Genomic DNA, 14,877 nt, shown 5'->3' on the forward strand with positions numbered 1-14,877 from the left:
TTGACAATTATTTACATAATATGTTTGACATAATACATTTTGAAGCCTCACACAGTCTTCAGGATCTCTAAATACTGTAATGTAACATACTGTAACGTAACATTTCTTCAAGCGCAAACCAATAAACTGAAAGAACACAAGAGCACAGTCTTGCTGGACTTCAGACCTGTAGTAGTTGGTTTTCTTCAGGTGGGTGTGGCAGGTGTGCTTCAGAACCCCTTCTCTGATGGTTTCCCCCAGGGTGGGGGGGGGGTCGACATAAAAACCCTACAGGGGAGCCACAGATGGGACAGCCAGATAAACAGCGAACCATGGCCTTTCCCACTCCTGGACCATAGTTAACTGACAGCCATAACTTCCCACTTCTGATTTCAAAAGATAACAACAAGAGAATGCAAGGCTACAGGAAGCAAGATGAGGTTTTCATGTTCTATATCAAATACTCTTCAAAGCAGACCCTGGATAAATATCAATATGGGTTAATTTAACAATTGAATGACGTCTCAGAGTAATTACTTTTAAAACAACTGTATTCGATTATGGCTGTCAGAAAGGAGGTATTTCTTTCATAACAAATAAACATCTTACAAGTAATTTAAATAAAAATACATTTAAACTTCTAGCATGATTCGGGACAAATCATTCAAGGCCTGTCTTTCAGTTACAGCATCTATAATACATGACAGCAGTTACCTTTCAGCAAAACACTTGTTTAGTAAATAACAGAACTAGTCAAACTACAAAACTGTTACTTTTACGTCATAAAAAAAGCAATTCACAGTACTTCAATGTACATTACAACATAAAGGAAAGAATAACTACAAACACTATGTATATTAACCTGAATTCTGAGCAATAGAAATACAGGGGTTACCGACATAATATATTCATTTATAACCCATAGATAAAACATTCATAAGCATTCTGTAAACATTTCAATAATGCTTATGACTGGCTGCAACACCGATATATCTTAGACACTGGGGATGAAGATTGCGGAACTGTTCACGTATGTGTATTTGTCATCCTGATCCTGGTCCTCCAGAAGCTTCTCCAGAGGGTTGGGTTCTTCAGCCCCAGCAGGGCTCTGCTCCAGGGGCTGGGGGTCCTGCTGGGGCATGGTGGGGGTCACTGTCATGGACATGGGAAGCAGCTAAGACCCAGCCAGAGTGGCAGGGTGAGAGGCAAACTGCACGCCCGATGTAAGGATGGTGGTTAGCGGTTGGGTCCACGGGATATAAGTCAGCACTGAGTCCTGGAGGTCCACTTGTGGTAGGACTGTGGACGTAGATGCTAGGGTCTGCACTGACAACAGTGGATGTGTTTGTAGTCAAAACCCAGCTGTGTTACAACTATTTTCTACAGGTGAAGGTGTATATTATTATGCTCTGTGGATGTGATGAAATGTTTACAGAGTTTACGCTTTAAACCTCTTAAAGATCGTACCCTTTTTTTAAAAATTTCACCTGAAATGACATACCCAAATCGAACTGCCTGTAGCTCAGGACCTGAAGCAAGGATATGCATATTCTTGATACCATTTGAAAGGAAACACTTTGAAGATTGTGTAAACAGATTCCAGCAGTGTGTGTGCAACGTTTCAGACTGATCAAGTGAAGAATTACATTACTGCACAATATTTTGTATCAAGTCTGCCAAGAGGTTGCCCAAATGTGCCTAATTGGTCAATTTATACATTTTCATTTAACATGTAAGTGTAACGCCCTGGCCATAGAGAGGGGTTTTTGTTCTTTATTTTGGTTAGACCAGGGTGTTACATTGGGTGGGCGTTCTATGTTCATTTTTCTATGTTTTTGTATTTCTTTGTTTTGGGCCATGTGTGGCTCCCAATCAGGCACAGCTGTAGTTCGTTGTTGCTGATTGGGAGTCACACATAAGGAGCCTGTTTTGCCTTTGGGTTTTGTGGGGGATTGTTTCTGTTACGTATTGCACCTGACAGGACTGTTTTGGCTGTCGGTTTTCTTGTATCGTGTTCTTACGTTAATTAAATAACTATGATGAACACTAACTCCGCTGCGCCTTGGTCTACTCTCGCTCCCGACAGTCGTTACAGTAAGTTTACACACTCTCAGGAATGTCATACATGATGGATCATTAGCTTCTACACTAACTTCCACACATCTAAACTCAGCAAAAAAAGAAACGTCCCTTTTTCAGGACCCTGTCTTTCAAAGATAATTCGTAAAATCCAAGTAACTTCACAGATCTTCATTGTAAAGGGTTTAAACACTGTTTCCCATGCTTGTTCAATGAACCATAAACAATTAATGAACATGTCTCTGATCCACCTCTACGCAGACGACACCATTCTGTATACTTCTGGCCCTTCTTTGGACACTGTGTTAACAACCCTCCAGACGAGCTTCAATGCCATACAACTCTCCTTCCGTGGCCTCCAACTGCTCCTAAATACAAGTAAAACTAAATGCATGCTCTTCAACCGATCGCTGCCTGCACCTGCCCGCCTGTCCTGCATCACTACTCTGGACGGTTCTGACTTAGAATATGTGGACAACTACAAATACCTAGGTGTCTGGATAGACTGTAAACTCTCCTTCCAGACTCACATCAAACATCTCCAATCCAAAGTTAAATCAAGAATTGGCTTCCTATTTTGCAACAAAGCATCCTTCACTCATGCTGCCAAACATACCCTCGTAAAACTGACCATCCTACCGATCCTCGACTTTGGCGATGTCATTTACAAAATAGCCTCCAATACCCTACTCAACAAACTGGATGCAGTCTATCACAGTGCCATCCGTTTTGTCACCAAAGCCCCATATACTACCCACCACTGCGACCTGTACGCTCTCGTTGGCTGGCCTTCGCTTCATAATCGTCGCCAAACCCACTGGCTCCAGGTCATCTACAAGACCCTGCTAGGTAAAGTCCCCCCTTATCTCCGCTCACTGGTCACCATAGCAGCACCCACCTGTAGCACGCGCTCCAGCAGGTATATCTCTCTGGTTACCCCCAAAGCCAATTCCTCCTTTGGCCGTCTCTCTTTCCAGTTCTCTACTGCCAATGACTGGAACGAATTACAAAAATCTCTGAAACTGGAAACACTTATCTCCCTCACTAGCTTTAAGCACCAGCTGTCAGATCAGCTCACAGATCACTGCACCTGTACATAGCCCATCTATAATTTAGCCCAAACAACTACCGCTTCCCCTACTGTATTTATTTATTTTATTTTGCTCCTTTGCACCCCATTAACTCTTTTTCTACTTTGCACTTTCTTCTACAAATCTACCATTCCAGTGTTTTACTTGCTATATTGTATTTACTTTGCCACCATGGACTTTTTTTTGCCTTTACCTCCCTTATCTCACCTCATTTGCTCACATTGTATATAGACTTATTTTTCTACTGTATTATTGACTGTATATTTGTTTTACTCCATGTGAAACTCTGTGGTTGTCGAACTGCTTTGCTTTATCTTGGCCAGGTCGCAATTGTAAATGAGAACTTGTTCTCAACTTGCCTACCTGGTTAAATAAATGAAAAATGCACCTGTGGAACGGTCGTTAAGACACTAATTCAGTTGGCATCAATATTTGTTGCTCTTTCACTGACCCCAAAGTTGGTAAAATGTAGGTGAGCATGAAGGATGGGCCCACCATGTACATGTCAGTGGTGAGGGGCAGGGTGGTGGTGGTGGGGTCATGTTGTTGGAGGTACTCTGGTTTGGACCAATGGTTCATGGGCTAGAGAGCAGTAGCTGCAGTCTGGGCTATCCAACCTGCACAGAGGCCGACGTCATTGACTGTGGAGGAGTCATCGGATAGGCTACTAGCCACTTCAAACCTGGAAGTCTCTATGGATATACCATACTGGGTTAGCACTAGTTACAATAGTAACGTAAAGTTTTAACTTATCCAAATAAATGATGGGAATATATACTCCAATTCACTTACCAAGATGTGCATATGAAGGCAAGTTGTTGTTTGTGATCCCAACCTGTGAAAAATATGTACTGAGAAATCTACCTGAAGGGAATCTAAATTCACTCAAAGTATTTATTATTTAAGCTGAGTTACAATGGTATTTGAGCTTTAAAGCTCAGGAGTTTACATTCAAATGCTGTATGTGCATTATCAATGGTGAACCCCACGTGGTGAGTGATTTTAATCCTTTTAAATGCCAACATAATTTCAACAGTAGCTACAAATCCACTGGTTTATATAGGCATGTTCCCTGTGTGTAGAACAATGTATTACAGTTTTTTCCAACTGCTTACACACGTTTTCAAAACTGTCTCCTTTTTTCAAAACTCTACACACAATTCCCAAAACTGCACACACAAAATGCAAAATGCCTCACATCTCCTTCAAAATGTAACACTGCATTCAAAATGCCATAAACACATGTCAGAATGAAGCATTTGCATCAAATGGCAAACACTGCTTTCATAATAGTACATTTTTGGATATACCATGTAAACACTTGTTCTAAAGCAATTTGGTCTTTCATAGGCTTATATCTACATTTCAATACAATGTTCTACAGTGAAAGTAATCTGCTGAGAGGGGTAACAAGTACACTGTGAACACCAATGCAATGTAGGAACATCAAATATTTATTAGGCCAAACATTACTGTTGTATACAGTAGCATACAACAAAACCATAAACATATTTAAACCAAAAGTATATTCTTTAGAATACAGTAAAGAACACAATTGTGTGTGTGGGGTCCCAGGGGGGGGGGGGGAGTCACCAGTGCTAAGCTACGCTTCATCTCTTCTCCGGGCTGGGTCTGGCCACAATACTTCGTCCACATCACAAGATACATTTTCTCTAGCATGGCGTATCCAACCTTGGACAGAGGCAGCCTCTATGTCCCCACATGTGTCCTCCATTGCCTGGAGAAGCGGCATGCGGGCATAGTGTTGGCGATCATACACTTTCCAGCGCCGGGCTGAGAAGAATTCCTCTATGGGATTTAGAAAAGGTGAATATGGGGGTAGGTACAAAACTACAAATTGTGGATGGGTGGCAAACCAGTTTTGGACCAGAACAGCCTGGTGAAAACTAACATTGTCCCAGAAAAGTGAGCATATGGCCGGTGTTGTACGGACCCAGTGTGGCATTGTGATGGAGGACCCCGTTTTGAGTGATGGCAGCACACATAGTTATATTACCCCCACGCTGTCCAGGGACATTGGTAATTGCCCTCTGTCCTATTACATTTCTTCCGCAGTGCCTGGTTTGGGTGAGGTTGACTCTCAGTCCAGCCTCTCTCATGGTCAAACCGTGGTTGATCATATGATCAACAAGTGTTGCCCTAATCTCATCAGAGATGGCTCTCCTTCCTTCTCTTCTTTGCCCTCGTCCTCTTCTTCCTCTTCCTCCTACTCTTCCTCTTCCAACTATTCGTCTTTGAATTTGTCCTCGTTGTTGTCCCCTGCCTCTCCCTCCTATTCCTCTTGCTCTCTGTCCATTGTTGGCATCCATTGTTCAAAACAGGTAATCTGACCTTTGACCTATTTATAGGCCTATACTACAGTAAAGCAGTGATTGGTTAGTGATCAGTTAAGCAATTAGTGTTTGCACATGTGAGGAGTATGTGTGTGACCTGGTGAATAAGTGTAGCATTTTGATTGGTTGTGTTTGGAAAAGGAAAGCAAGTCACTTCCTGTTAGATTTTTGAGTTTTAGGTAGAGAATTGTGTGTAGTGTTTTGAAAAAAGTGTTTTATGCAATTGACAACTGAGTCAAAGGCTGAGAAATAGCTTATGGTTTTGGATATTTGGTGTGAGGTTTTGCACTTTGAGTGAGAGGTTTCAAAAATCGTGTGACATGAAAAGATTTTGTGTGTAAGCAGTTGGAAAAAACTGTAATAGGTTGAGAGGTTGGTAAGAGGGCTCGTTGGCATGGCTGAGCTGAGCTGATTTGCATAGGCCCTGTGCCCAGCCTTGCAGCCAGGTAGTAACTGTCATGGAAAAACACCTGCATTATATAAGGAGAAAATCCCCCTTTTCTACCTTGCTGTAGGAATCTGATCTGATCTTCTCCAGGCTCCTTTCAGTTGACGTTCTGCATGTCCAGCCAAACGAAAGGCCATCTCTCCCATTTTTTAGGGCATGTTGTAAAGATAAGAAGAAATTCTGAAGATTCTGTTTTGACGCTTCAGGTTGACAGGTTGACACTTATCTAAAATGTTTCCAATTGCATTCCTGTGGCTCGGCCTCTGTTCTCTTTTGTCTCCTGCTCTGTCTTGTTCAATCCTCTATTATAGAATGACAGGCTCAAAAGCGTTGTAATTTTGAAATCCGTAAAGTGAGTGTGGAAAACGTGAAACAATTATTACTATCTATCAACAATGACAAGCCACCGGGGTCTGACAACTTGGATGGAAAATGACTTAGGTTAATAGCGGATTATATTGCCACTCCTATTTGCCATATCTTCAATTTAAGCCTACTAGAAAGTGTGTGCCCTCAGGCATGGAGGGAAGCAAAAATCATTCCGCTACCTAAGAATAGTAAAAAAAAAAAAACTTTACTACCTCAAATAGCCGACCAATCATCCTGTTACAAACCCTTAGTAAACTTTTGGAAAAAACGATGTTTGGCTAGATACAACGCTACTTTACAGTAAACAAATTGACAACAGACTTTCAGCACGCTTATAGGGAAGGAAATTTAACAAGCACAGCACTTACACAAATGACCGATGATTCGCTGAGAGTAACTGATGAAAAAAAGATTGTGGGGTCTGTCTTGTTAGACTTCAGTGCGGTTTTTGACATAATCGATCATAGTCTGCTGCTGGAAGAACGTATGTGTTATGGCTTTACACACCCAGCTATATTGTGGATAAAGAGTTACCTGTCCAACAGAACACAGAGGGTGTTCTTTAATGGAAGCCTCTCCAACGTATTCCAGGTAGAATCAGGAATTCCCCAGGGAAGCTGTCTAGGACCCTTACTTTTTTAAACTTTACTAACGACATGCCACTCAGTAAAGCCAGTGTGTCTTTGTATGCGGATGACTCAACAGTATACACATCAGCTACTACAGCTAGTGAAATGACAGCAACACTTAACAAAGAGCTGCAGTTAGTTTCAAAACGGGTGGCAAGGAATAAATTAGTCCTAAATATAAAAAAAACTTAAAGCATTGTATTGGGGACAAATCCTTCACTAAACCCTAAACCTCAACTAAATCTTGTGATGAATAATGTGGAAATTGAGCAAGTTGAGGTGACTAAACAGCTTGGAATAAACCTAGATTGTAAATTGTCATGGTCATAACATTGATACAACAGTAGCTAAGACGGGGAGAAGTCTGTCCATAATAAAGCGTTGCTCTGCCTTCTTAACAGCACTATCAACAAGGCAGGTCCTGCAGGCCCTAGTTTGGTCGTACCTGGACAAGATGGCACCGATAGAGATGGCAGCTTCACTTCTAGTCCTTAGGAAACTGTGCAGTATTTAGTTTTTTTATGTATTATTTATTACATTGTTAGCCCAGAACACCTTAAGTGTTATTACATACAACCGGGAAGAAGTATTGGATATCAGAGAGACGTCAACTTACCAGCACAACCAGCGCTACGACCAGGAATACGACATTCCCAAAGCGGATCCTTTGCCTGCACCTCCCAGTGCATTTGAACTGATTTTGCTTTCCAAAGAGACATCCGGGATTGTAACATACTCTGTTTCATGGAAACATGGCTAGCTGGGGATATGCTGTCAGAGTCCATGTTATGTTATGTTTCCCCCTCCACTCTAGGGGGCACTGTCTTGGCATTGTGGAGATAAAGTCCTTGTTTCCTCGTCAGCAACTCTTTGACTGGGTCTCAGACTCACACCCCTTGGTATGGCTTTTTCATCAGGCAGCCCTGAGGACGGAGCTATAGAGCCGATTACAGAAAGGAGAAACTGGCAGTTAGCTTATATTGGTGTGTCATCAGGGCAGCAAAGGGTTGAGTCTGCAACTACAGACCTGTAGTTAGCTGCCCTGGTACTACGGGTGCAAATTAGCTTTTAGCTAACACCGGCACATTTACATGGATGGTGCGTTACTGTAATATTGATGTTGATTAATGTGCATTGTCCCCTATAAATAAAACATAAAATATTATTAATTGATTGCTCTTTAAAAATGCAATATTAAGGTTCAATATTTTATTGCTTGCTTCATGGGTGTGGTGGGGAGGTGTGCCCCTTTCTGTCCTGAGGTAATTTCAAGACAGTATTTTTGTCCATTTAGGAGACAGCTTTTGACTCAAGAGCACCCCTAGAAACAAACATTATGTAAAAACTCTTTAATAAGAGGTGTCATAGATGTGATTTGCTCCACTGATAGTGGTTCTGATTGGGTAAGTGAACAGGAAGGAACATAATAGAAACAAAAGTTGAAACTCAAGCTCAAGTGTGCTACACCCAGAAAACCGTATGTCTGTTGGCACTAAGACAGACCGAAACGCATGCTACCTCAGACATTCTACATGTATTAGCTTGAAATTAGTGTGGTGGCCTCTTTAAGTAGGCCAAGTTGGAATTTGAAACGCACTTCTATTATGAAACAAATATTTTCAACAACATGAGAACAGCACATACTCACTTGCTATATAAACTGTAATCTTTTTACAAACAATTTACTTGTCAATTAGATAGACTAGAATAGGCTATAGAGAATTTAATGTTGAGACATTGTAAATAGAGGGAGGCATTTTCCCATAGGCATGTCATTAATGACAACCTATTCAGAATTTGATTGATGGACTAAGCGTGAATGAAAAATACTTATGAGTCATAAATTGTGAGCAGGTCTGTTGTCATTGTTGAAAAGGATATTTTGGAAGTTTAAATGTTACCAGTTCACATCTATTCCCTTCATCAACTCCCACTTAATGAATTTGTTTTTAATGAATACTCTTCTCTTAATGATATGAACCAGTAGATATTTAATTCACATTTATGATAACTTTGACTCACTATCAGACACACTCCCTGATCTTTCTCAGTGACATAATTAATCAAAGGTTCAAAAGTTAGACATCACTCAACTAAGGCAAGGCATCTGCAGATGAAAAATCATGGTCTTTAGGCTCAGGAAATTGGTCCATAAAAATGTAACTTATTTAATACAAATTTGGTTGACACCGGAAAGGAATATCATACCTTGCCTTTGACTTATACATTTCCCCAGGTTTGAATATATTTTTTACACTGTGCCTTTAAAAATCACCGTCACATACAATAAGACACTGTTTGTCTGTGCACGTGTGTGACCAAGGTGTGTGAAACCGTGGGAACCCTTTTCCTGTTTTCAAGTGTCTAGAGACTGATGATGATCTATAATGCAGAGAGGAAGGCCCTATGGTTTCAGATCTGGCTGTATACTGTAAGCACTTGGCCTGTGTTGTTAGCTGGATCGAGTCCTGCCACTTTCCTCTCCAAATCTAAATCAAAACATTATTGATTTACCCCCCAGCACAGTAAATTACACTGACTCCAGGAGCAGTCAGCTGATTTAACTTTTTAACCAAATAACAATTTTAAATTACATTCACATTATCATTCAACTCTATAAGGCCCAATTACTAGCAGACAATACTGTAATACCAATTACCACCCCCCCCCCACCCCCCCCCTACCCCTGCCGCATTCCTACATATCACTCAATGAGCCCATCAACCCTGCACTAAATGTCCTCCTATATCTACCAAGGGGCGGCAGGTAGCAGTGTGGTTAGAGCGTTGGCCCAGTAATCAAAAGGTTGCTGGATCTAATTCCTGAGCTGACAAGGGAAAAATCTGTCAGGCATTTAAACCACTGTTCCCCGGGAGGCTGTCATTGTAAATAAGAATTTGTTCTTAACTGACTTGCCTAGTTAAATTATATATTTTTTACACTTAACTTACTGTGGTGCAAAAGACTCTAACACATCCCATTGTAGTAGATAATTCTGAATGTGTTGTTTCACCTGGAGTAGGATCAATGAGTAACTTCATATTACTGAATTGTTGATTATTTTCCACATTAATTACAGTATGGAGTTATTGTTTCATCCAAACAGTGAAACTATACTAAATAACCAGCTAATTAACTTACAGTAAAACCTTAGGCAAGTCAAATGATAAGCATAAACTTAAAAAGTGAACTATCACTTCAATTACACTAAGTGTGTCTGTACTGTAGTCAAACAGCCCTCATGCAGCCCCCGAGAAAGCTGTGGGCTCTGACAAGCAGTAACCACATGTATAGCATGCTTGTCAGTGGGAAAGGAAGCTACGGCATGCAGCATTACTCAGTGGTCAAACCGTTAGAACCAACCAACAGAAGGTTAAGCATTAAAGCTGTGAAACAGAATACAGTGCATTCGTAAAATTATTCTAAAATTGATACAATTATGTTTTTCACTCATCAATCTACACACAATAGCCCATAATGACAATGCGAAAACAGGTTTTTAGAAGTTTTTGCAGTGTATTAAAAAAAAGAAAACAGAAATACCTTCTTTTCATAAGTATTCAGACCCTTTGCTATGAGACTAAATTGAGCTCAGGTGCATCCTGTTTCCATTGATCATCCTTGAATTGTTTCTACATCTTGATTGGAGTCCACCTGTGGTAAATTCAATTGATTGGACATGATTTGGAAAGGTACACACCTGTCTATATAAGGTCCCACAGTTGACATTGCACGTCAGATCAAAAACCAAGCCATGAGGTCGAAGGAATTGTCCGTAGAACTCAGAGACAGGATTGTGTGATCTAGGGAAGGGTACAAAAAAAAAATCTGAATCATTGAAGGTCCCCGAGAACACAGTGGCCTCCATCATTATTAAATAGAAGAAGTTTGGAACCACCTAGAGCTGGCCGCCTGGCCAAACTGAGCAATCAGGGGAGAAGGGTCGGGGAGGTGACCAAGAACCCGAGTTCCTCTGTGGAGATGGGAAAACCTTCCAGAAGGACAACCATCTCTGCAGCACTCCACCAATCAGGCCTTTACTGTAGCAACTCTGCAGTAAAAGGCACATGACAGCCCGTTTGGAGTTAGCCAAAAGGGACCTAAAGGACTCTCAGTCCATGAGAAACAAGATTCTCTGGTCTGATGAAACAAGATTGAACTCTTTGGCCTGAATGCCAAGTGCCATGTCTGGAGGAAACCTAGCACCATCTCTATGGTGAAGCATGGTGGTGGCAGGGACTAGGAGACTAGTCAGGATCGGGGGAAAGATGAATGGAGCAAAGTACAGAGAGACCCTTGATGAAAACCTGCTCCAGAGGAGTGGCTTCGGGACAAGTCTTTGAATGTCCTTGAGTGGCCCAGCCAGAGCCCAGACTTGTACCTGATTGAAAATCTCTGGGGAGAAACTGAAAATAGCTGTGCAGGAACGCTCCCCATCAAACCTGACAGAGCTTGAGAGAATCTGCAGAGAAGAATGGGAGAAACTCCCCAAATACAGGTGTGCCAAACTTGTAGTGTCATACCCATGAAGACTCGAGAATGTAATCCCTGCCAATAGTTTTTTTTAATATACATTTGTAAAAACGTCTAAAAAACTGTTTTTGCTTTGACAGTATTGGTGGACTGTGTGTAGATTAATGAGGGAAAAAACGATTTAATCCGTTTTAGAATAAGGCTGTAACGAAACAAAATGTTGAAAAAGTCAAGGGGTCTGAATACTTTCCGAATGCACTGTAAAATGCTGCGTTTGATACGTTTGGAGGACCTTCATTCTTTTTTTCAATAATGCATTATAATATTGCACTACCTATTGGTGAATATAAATTCTCAATGTAACTGGAGCAACCAGAAACTGTACAAATGGAAATTAGATTGTGTGAGTGTGTGAGGGGGTGTCCACATTTAATATGAAAAAGAGCAGTTGTAATTATATATTTAATTGATATGAAATACAGCGATCTAAGAGAACATAAAAAACTTCATGAATGCAGTCCTATTCCTCATAAACACAAACACTCAAACGCATGCACGCACGCCAAACGCACTCAGACACGCATGCACACACACAATTCTGAGCTGTACAAAAGAGGAAGCAACGCAGCTGGGATGTGTTTTACAGTGGTGTGGCACTTGTGCCGTTTGGATATCAAGATTGTAGGCAACATGAAGACCAACCTCCAAATGATTGCCTTCCTGTTTCCAAAGGGGCTTCAACATAACACTTTCTCCAGTGATTCTGACAACATTGATTTTAGCACTTTTACCACACGTCAATATGCTGAAGTAGACAGTTACTCTAGTTAAAATTGTGGATCTCAAATTAGGATTTAAGTTTGAAGTGCTACTTAAACACCATCCCTGTCTCTCATTAAATAATGTAAAAATCCTTCTGTTCCTTTTATACTGGCCGAAGTATTACATCTCCTAACGTATTGCTGCTTTATAAAGACTTTCTTAGTCGAAAACCACTGTAAATCATCTTAACCATGACACTAGAGTGCAAAACGGTGAGGAAGCTTGGAGAAAACTATCCATCAAGACTGACCTGAAACATGTCGCCACACGACCTGAACAGTTGACTCAGCAACTAAGCAGAAAATCCTTTTTTCTGTAGGGCATGTTGTATCAATTATGACCCTCAACCTCTGACCCCAACTTTTGACCCTCAATGACAATGTGCAAAATGCTCATTCTCATGCCATAGTTCTCAGTGCTGTTATCTTGTAGTAATCATATGGACTTGTTCAACACTGTGCACATTTCCACAGCGCCCACATTCAGTACGTACTGTATGATGGCTGGTCAGTTGGAGGAGGTAGGCTAATTGACACTGAGTCACTTGCTATTACTTTCCATGCAATAGTATGTTAGCATGCTGTAGTAAAAAAAAATGAAATTATTCTGTTAGGCAACATTTGATAAATTGATAAAAAGTACAATATCATGTTTTGGAATATAGCACAACGTTTGGTCAGATAAATTCATTCATTCATGAGTTGATGTGTCAACATTTCTAATTTCAATTTCGATTCGATTTTTGAAAGGATCATGTACTTACATTTCTCCCAGGGCATGCTCTACGCCTGTCAGATATCTCAAGCTCTGAGTCATTTGCTGAATTACTTGACTTTTCTTAATAGGATCTGAGTTTGAAACAGGACCATAGTGAGTGATGGACTTCAGTGACTTGCTTTATAACAGCCGCAACAAAACCTCAAGTGATGTCACATCTCTTCCATCCACAGGTTTCCCTGAGTGGTCCCAGTGTCACCAACGCTCCACTGACATTGACTGAGAGCTTGATTACTACACTCTTTTACACTCTAAACATGTCAGTGTTCACCAAGATCCATTAGATGAGATGTATTTTACTTGAATGGTACCTACATAAGGACTATGAGAATTTGCGATAAATGTTTTATTATCCACACAATTCAAATAGTAACTATTAATAGTTACTATTTTTTTTACATTCTTTATATTCAAACAAGATTACAACAGAGTAAGTATTGCTGCACAATATTGAACATGAAACAGTTCTTCCCCTCGTAAAGCCTGTAGAAATGTTAATGCATGGGGCAAAGATAAAAATGTGCAGTTTTACTGCTAATCTCATGCTATTGTACACATTTTGCCATGAGGCTGAGAGAAACTGTTGCTGTTCTAAAGCTAATTTCCTGCAATTCTACACATTTTGACATACTCGTGGCTTATTAGAGTGTGGCATTCAGTTAGTTATTTTTGGCAACCCATCCCATGAGAGTGAATGTCATTCAAGTTAATCTGTTCTATTTCATATTTCATAAAATCTGACTAACCCAGTGCACTGCTTGTTATGAATTCTATCTGATGGTGTTTGCAGGTTTAGGTAAAAAGCCAAATAATTTCCCGTTTGGAACACTGACAAGTAAAGATTTCTTCTTTGCAGCCGTCACACCAAAATAGCATAAAGCAAATCTGAACAAATCTGATTCCTAAATTAGGCCTTTCAAAACCAACCCTGAAACTGAACTAAGCAAGTCTACTAGATATATCAGGAAATGCATAGGAAACACCTGCATATACTTAGAGGTTGACTGACCACTAATGCAGTACGAGACCTCATGTTCCTTTTCTTAGCACTTTGTTCTCTTAAAAATGTGATGATCAATCGTATAATGTCTGCATCCATCAGCATTACCTTAATTTGGGAGTTCTTATTTTTTCTATTTAAATACAATTAAATTCCATCGCTAGCTAGACTGATGAAAACAACAGAGTAAACACATTTTCAATTATCTGTAATTTGTAGTAGAAAGTTATGACTAACACTTTGCCTTTCTGCCTGCAAAGGCAGACAGATCAATAGGCTACACATGCAATAGTGTCTAAAAGACACATATAATCAACATTTCCAGGCTTTGAGATATCCATTGTAATCTTCCTGATATGTTACCTATAGCTATTATTGTTTACCAGAACTAGAACATAATGAATACGTTTTAACTTACATTGTCATGGTGGGATAATTATGTAGTTCCAGCTACTACTACGCTCTTGTCTAAAAGTTATCACTGTTCATTTTCTTTTCTTCCCATGGCTTTTGAATGAGTGCACTGACTGATGCAAAGTATGGCTTCATTTAGATAGCTGATGCAAAGACGCTGTTGTAGAGGGGATTTCAAATGATCACAGAGGTGTTCTGTGGCTTTAAGCAAAATGAGGCGCTTTGATTACAATGAACATTTATATTCACCATTATGTATTTTGAGTATAACTGTATTGTAACACTGAGGTTGTGTCTCTCAGAAGTAGCTTTCTGTTTTCACTAAGGAAGATGCTCATTGGCCTCTTAGACTGACACATGGACATACATACCCAGACACGCACACACAGATGCACACACATACACACACACACAAACACACGCATGCACACACACATTTTCA

General features: G+C 40.4%; 1 long non-coding RNA gene and 1 pseudogene across 1 annotated transcript; both read right to left on the minus strand.

Moving 5' to 3' along the window:
* Positions 1-973: 973 nt before the first annotated feature.
* LOC106580949 (POU domain class 2-associating factor 1-like) lies at positions 974-8,462 on the minus strand (annotated as a pseudogene).
* Positions 8,463-11,278: 2,816 nt separating this feature from the next.
* Positions 11,279-14,535, minus strand: LOC123723911 (uncharacterized). The gene is made up of 3 exons (XR_006760987.1): positions 14,440-14,535; positions 13,008-13,092; positions 11,279-12,824 (listed from the first exon to the last, which is right to left on the minus strand). It is a non-coding gene; the product is annotated as an uncharacterized lncRNA (long non-coding RNA).
* Positions 14,536-14,877: the final 342 nt, after the last annotated feature.

Source organism: Salmo salar, chromosome ssa20, assembly GCF_905237065.1.
Source record: "Salmo salar chromosome ssa20, Ssal_v3.1, whole genome shotgun sequence".
NCBI lineage: Eukaryota > Metazoa > Chordata > Actinopteri > Salmoniformes > Salmonidae > Salmo > Salmo salar.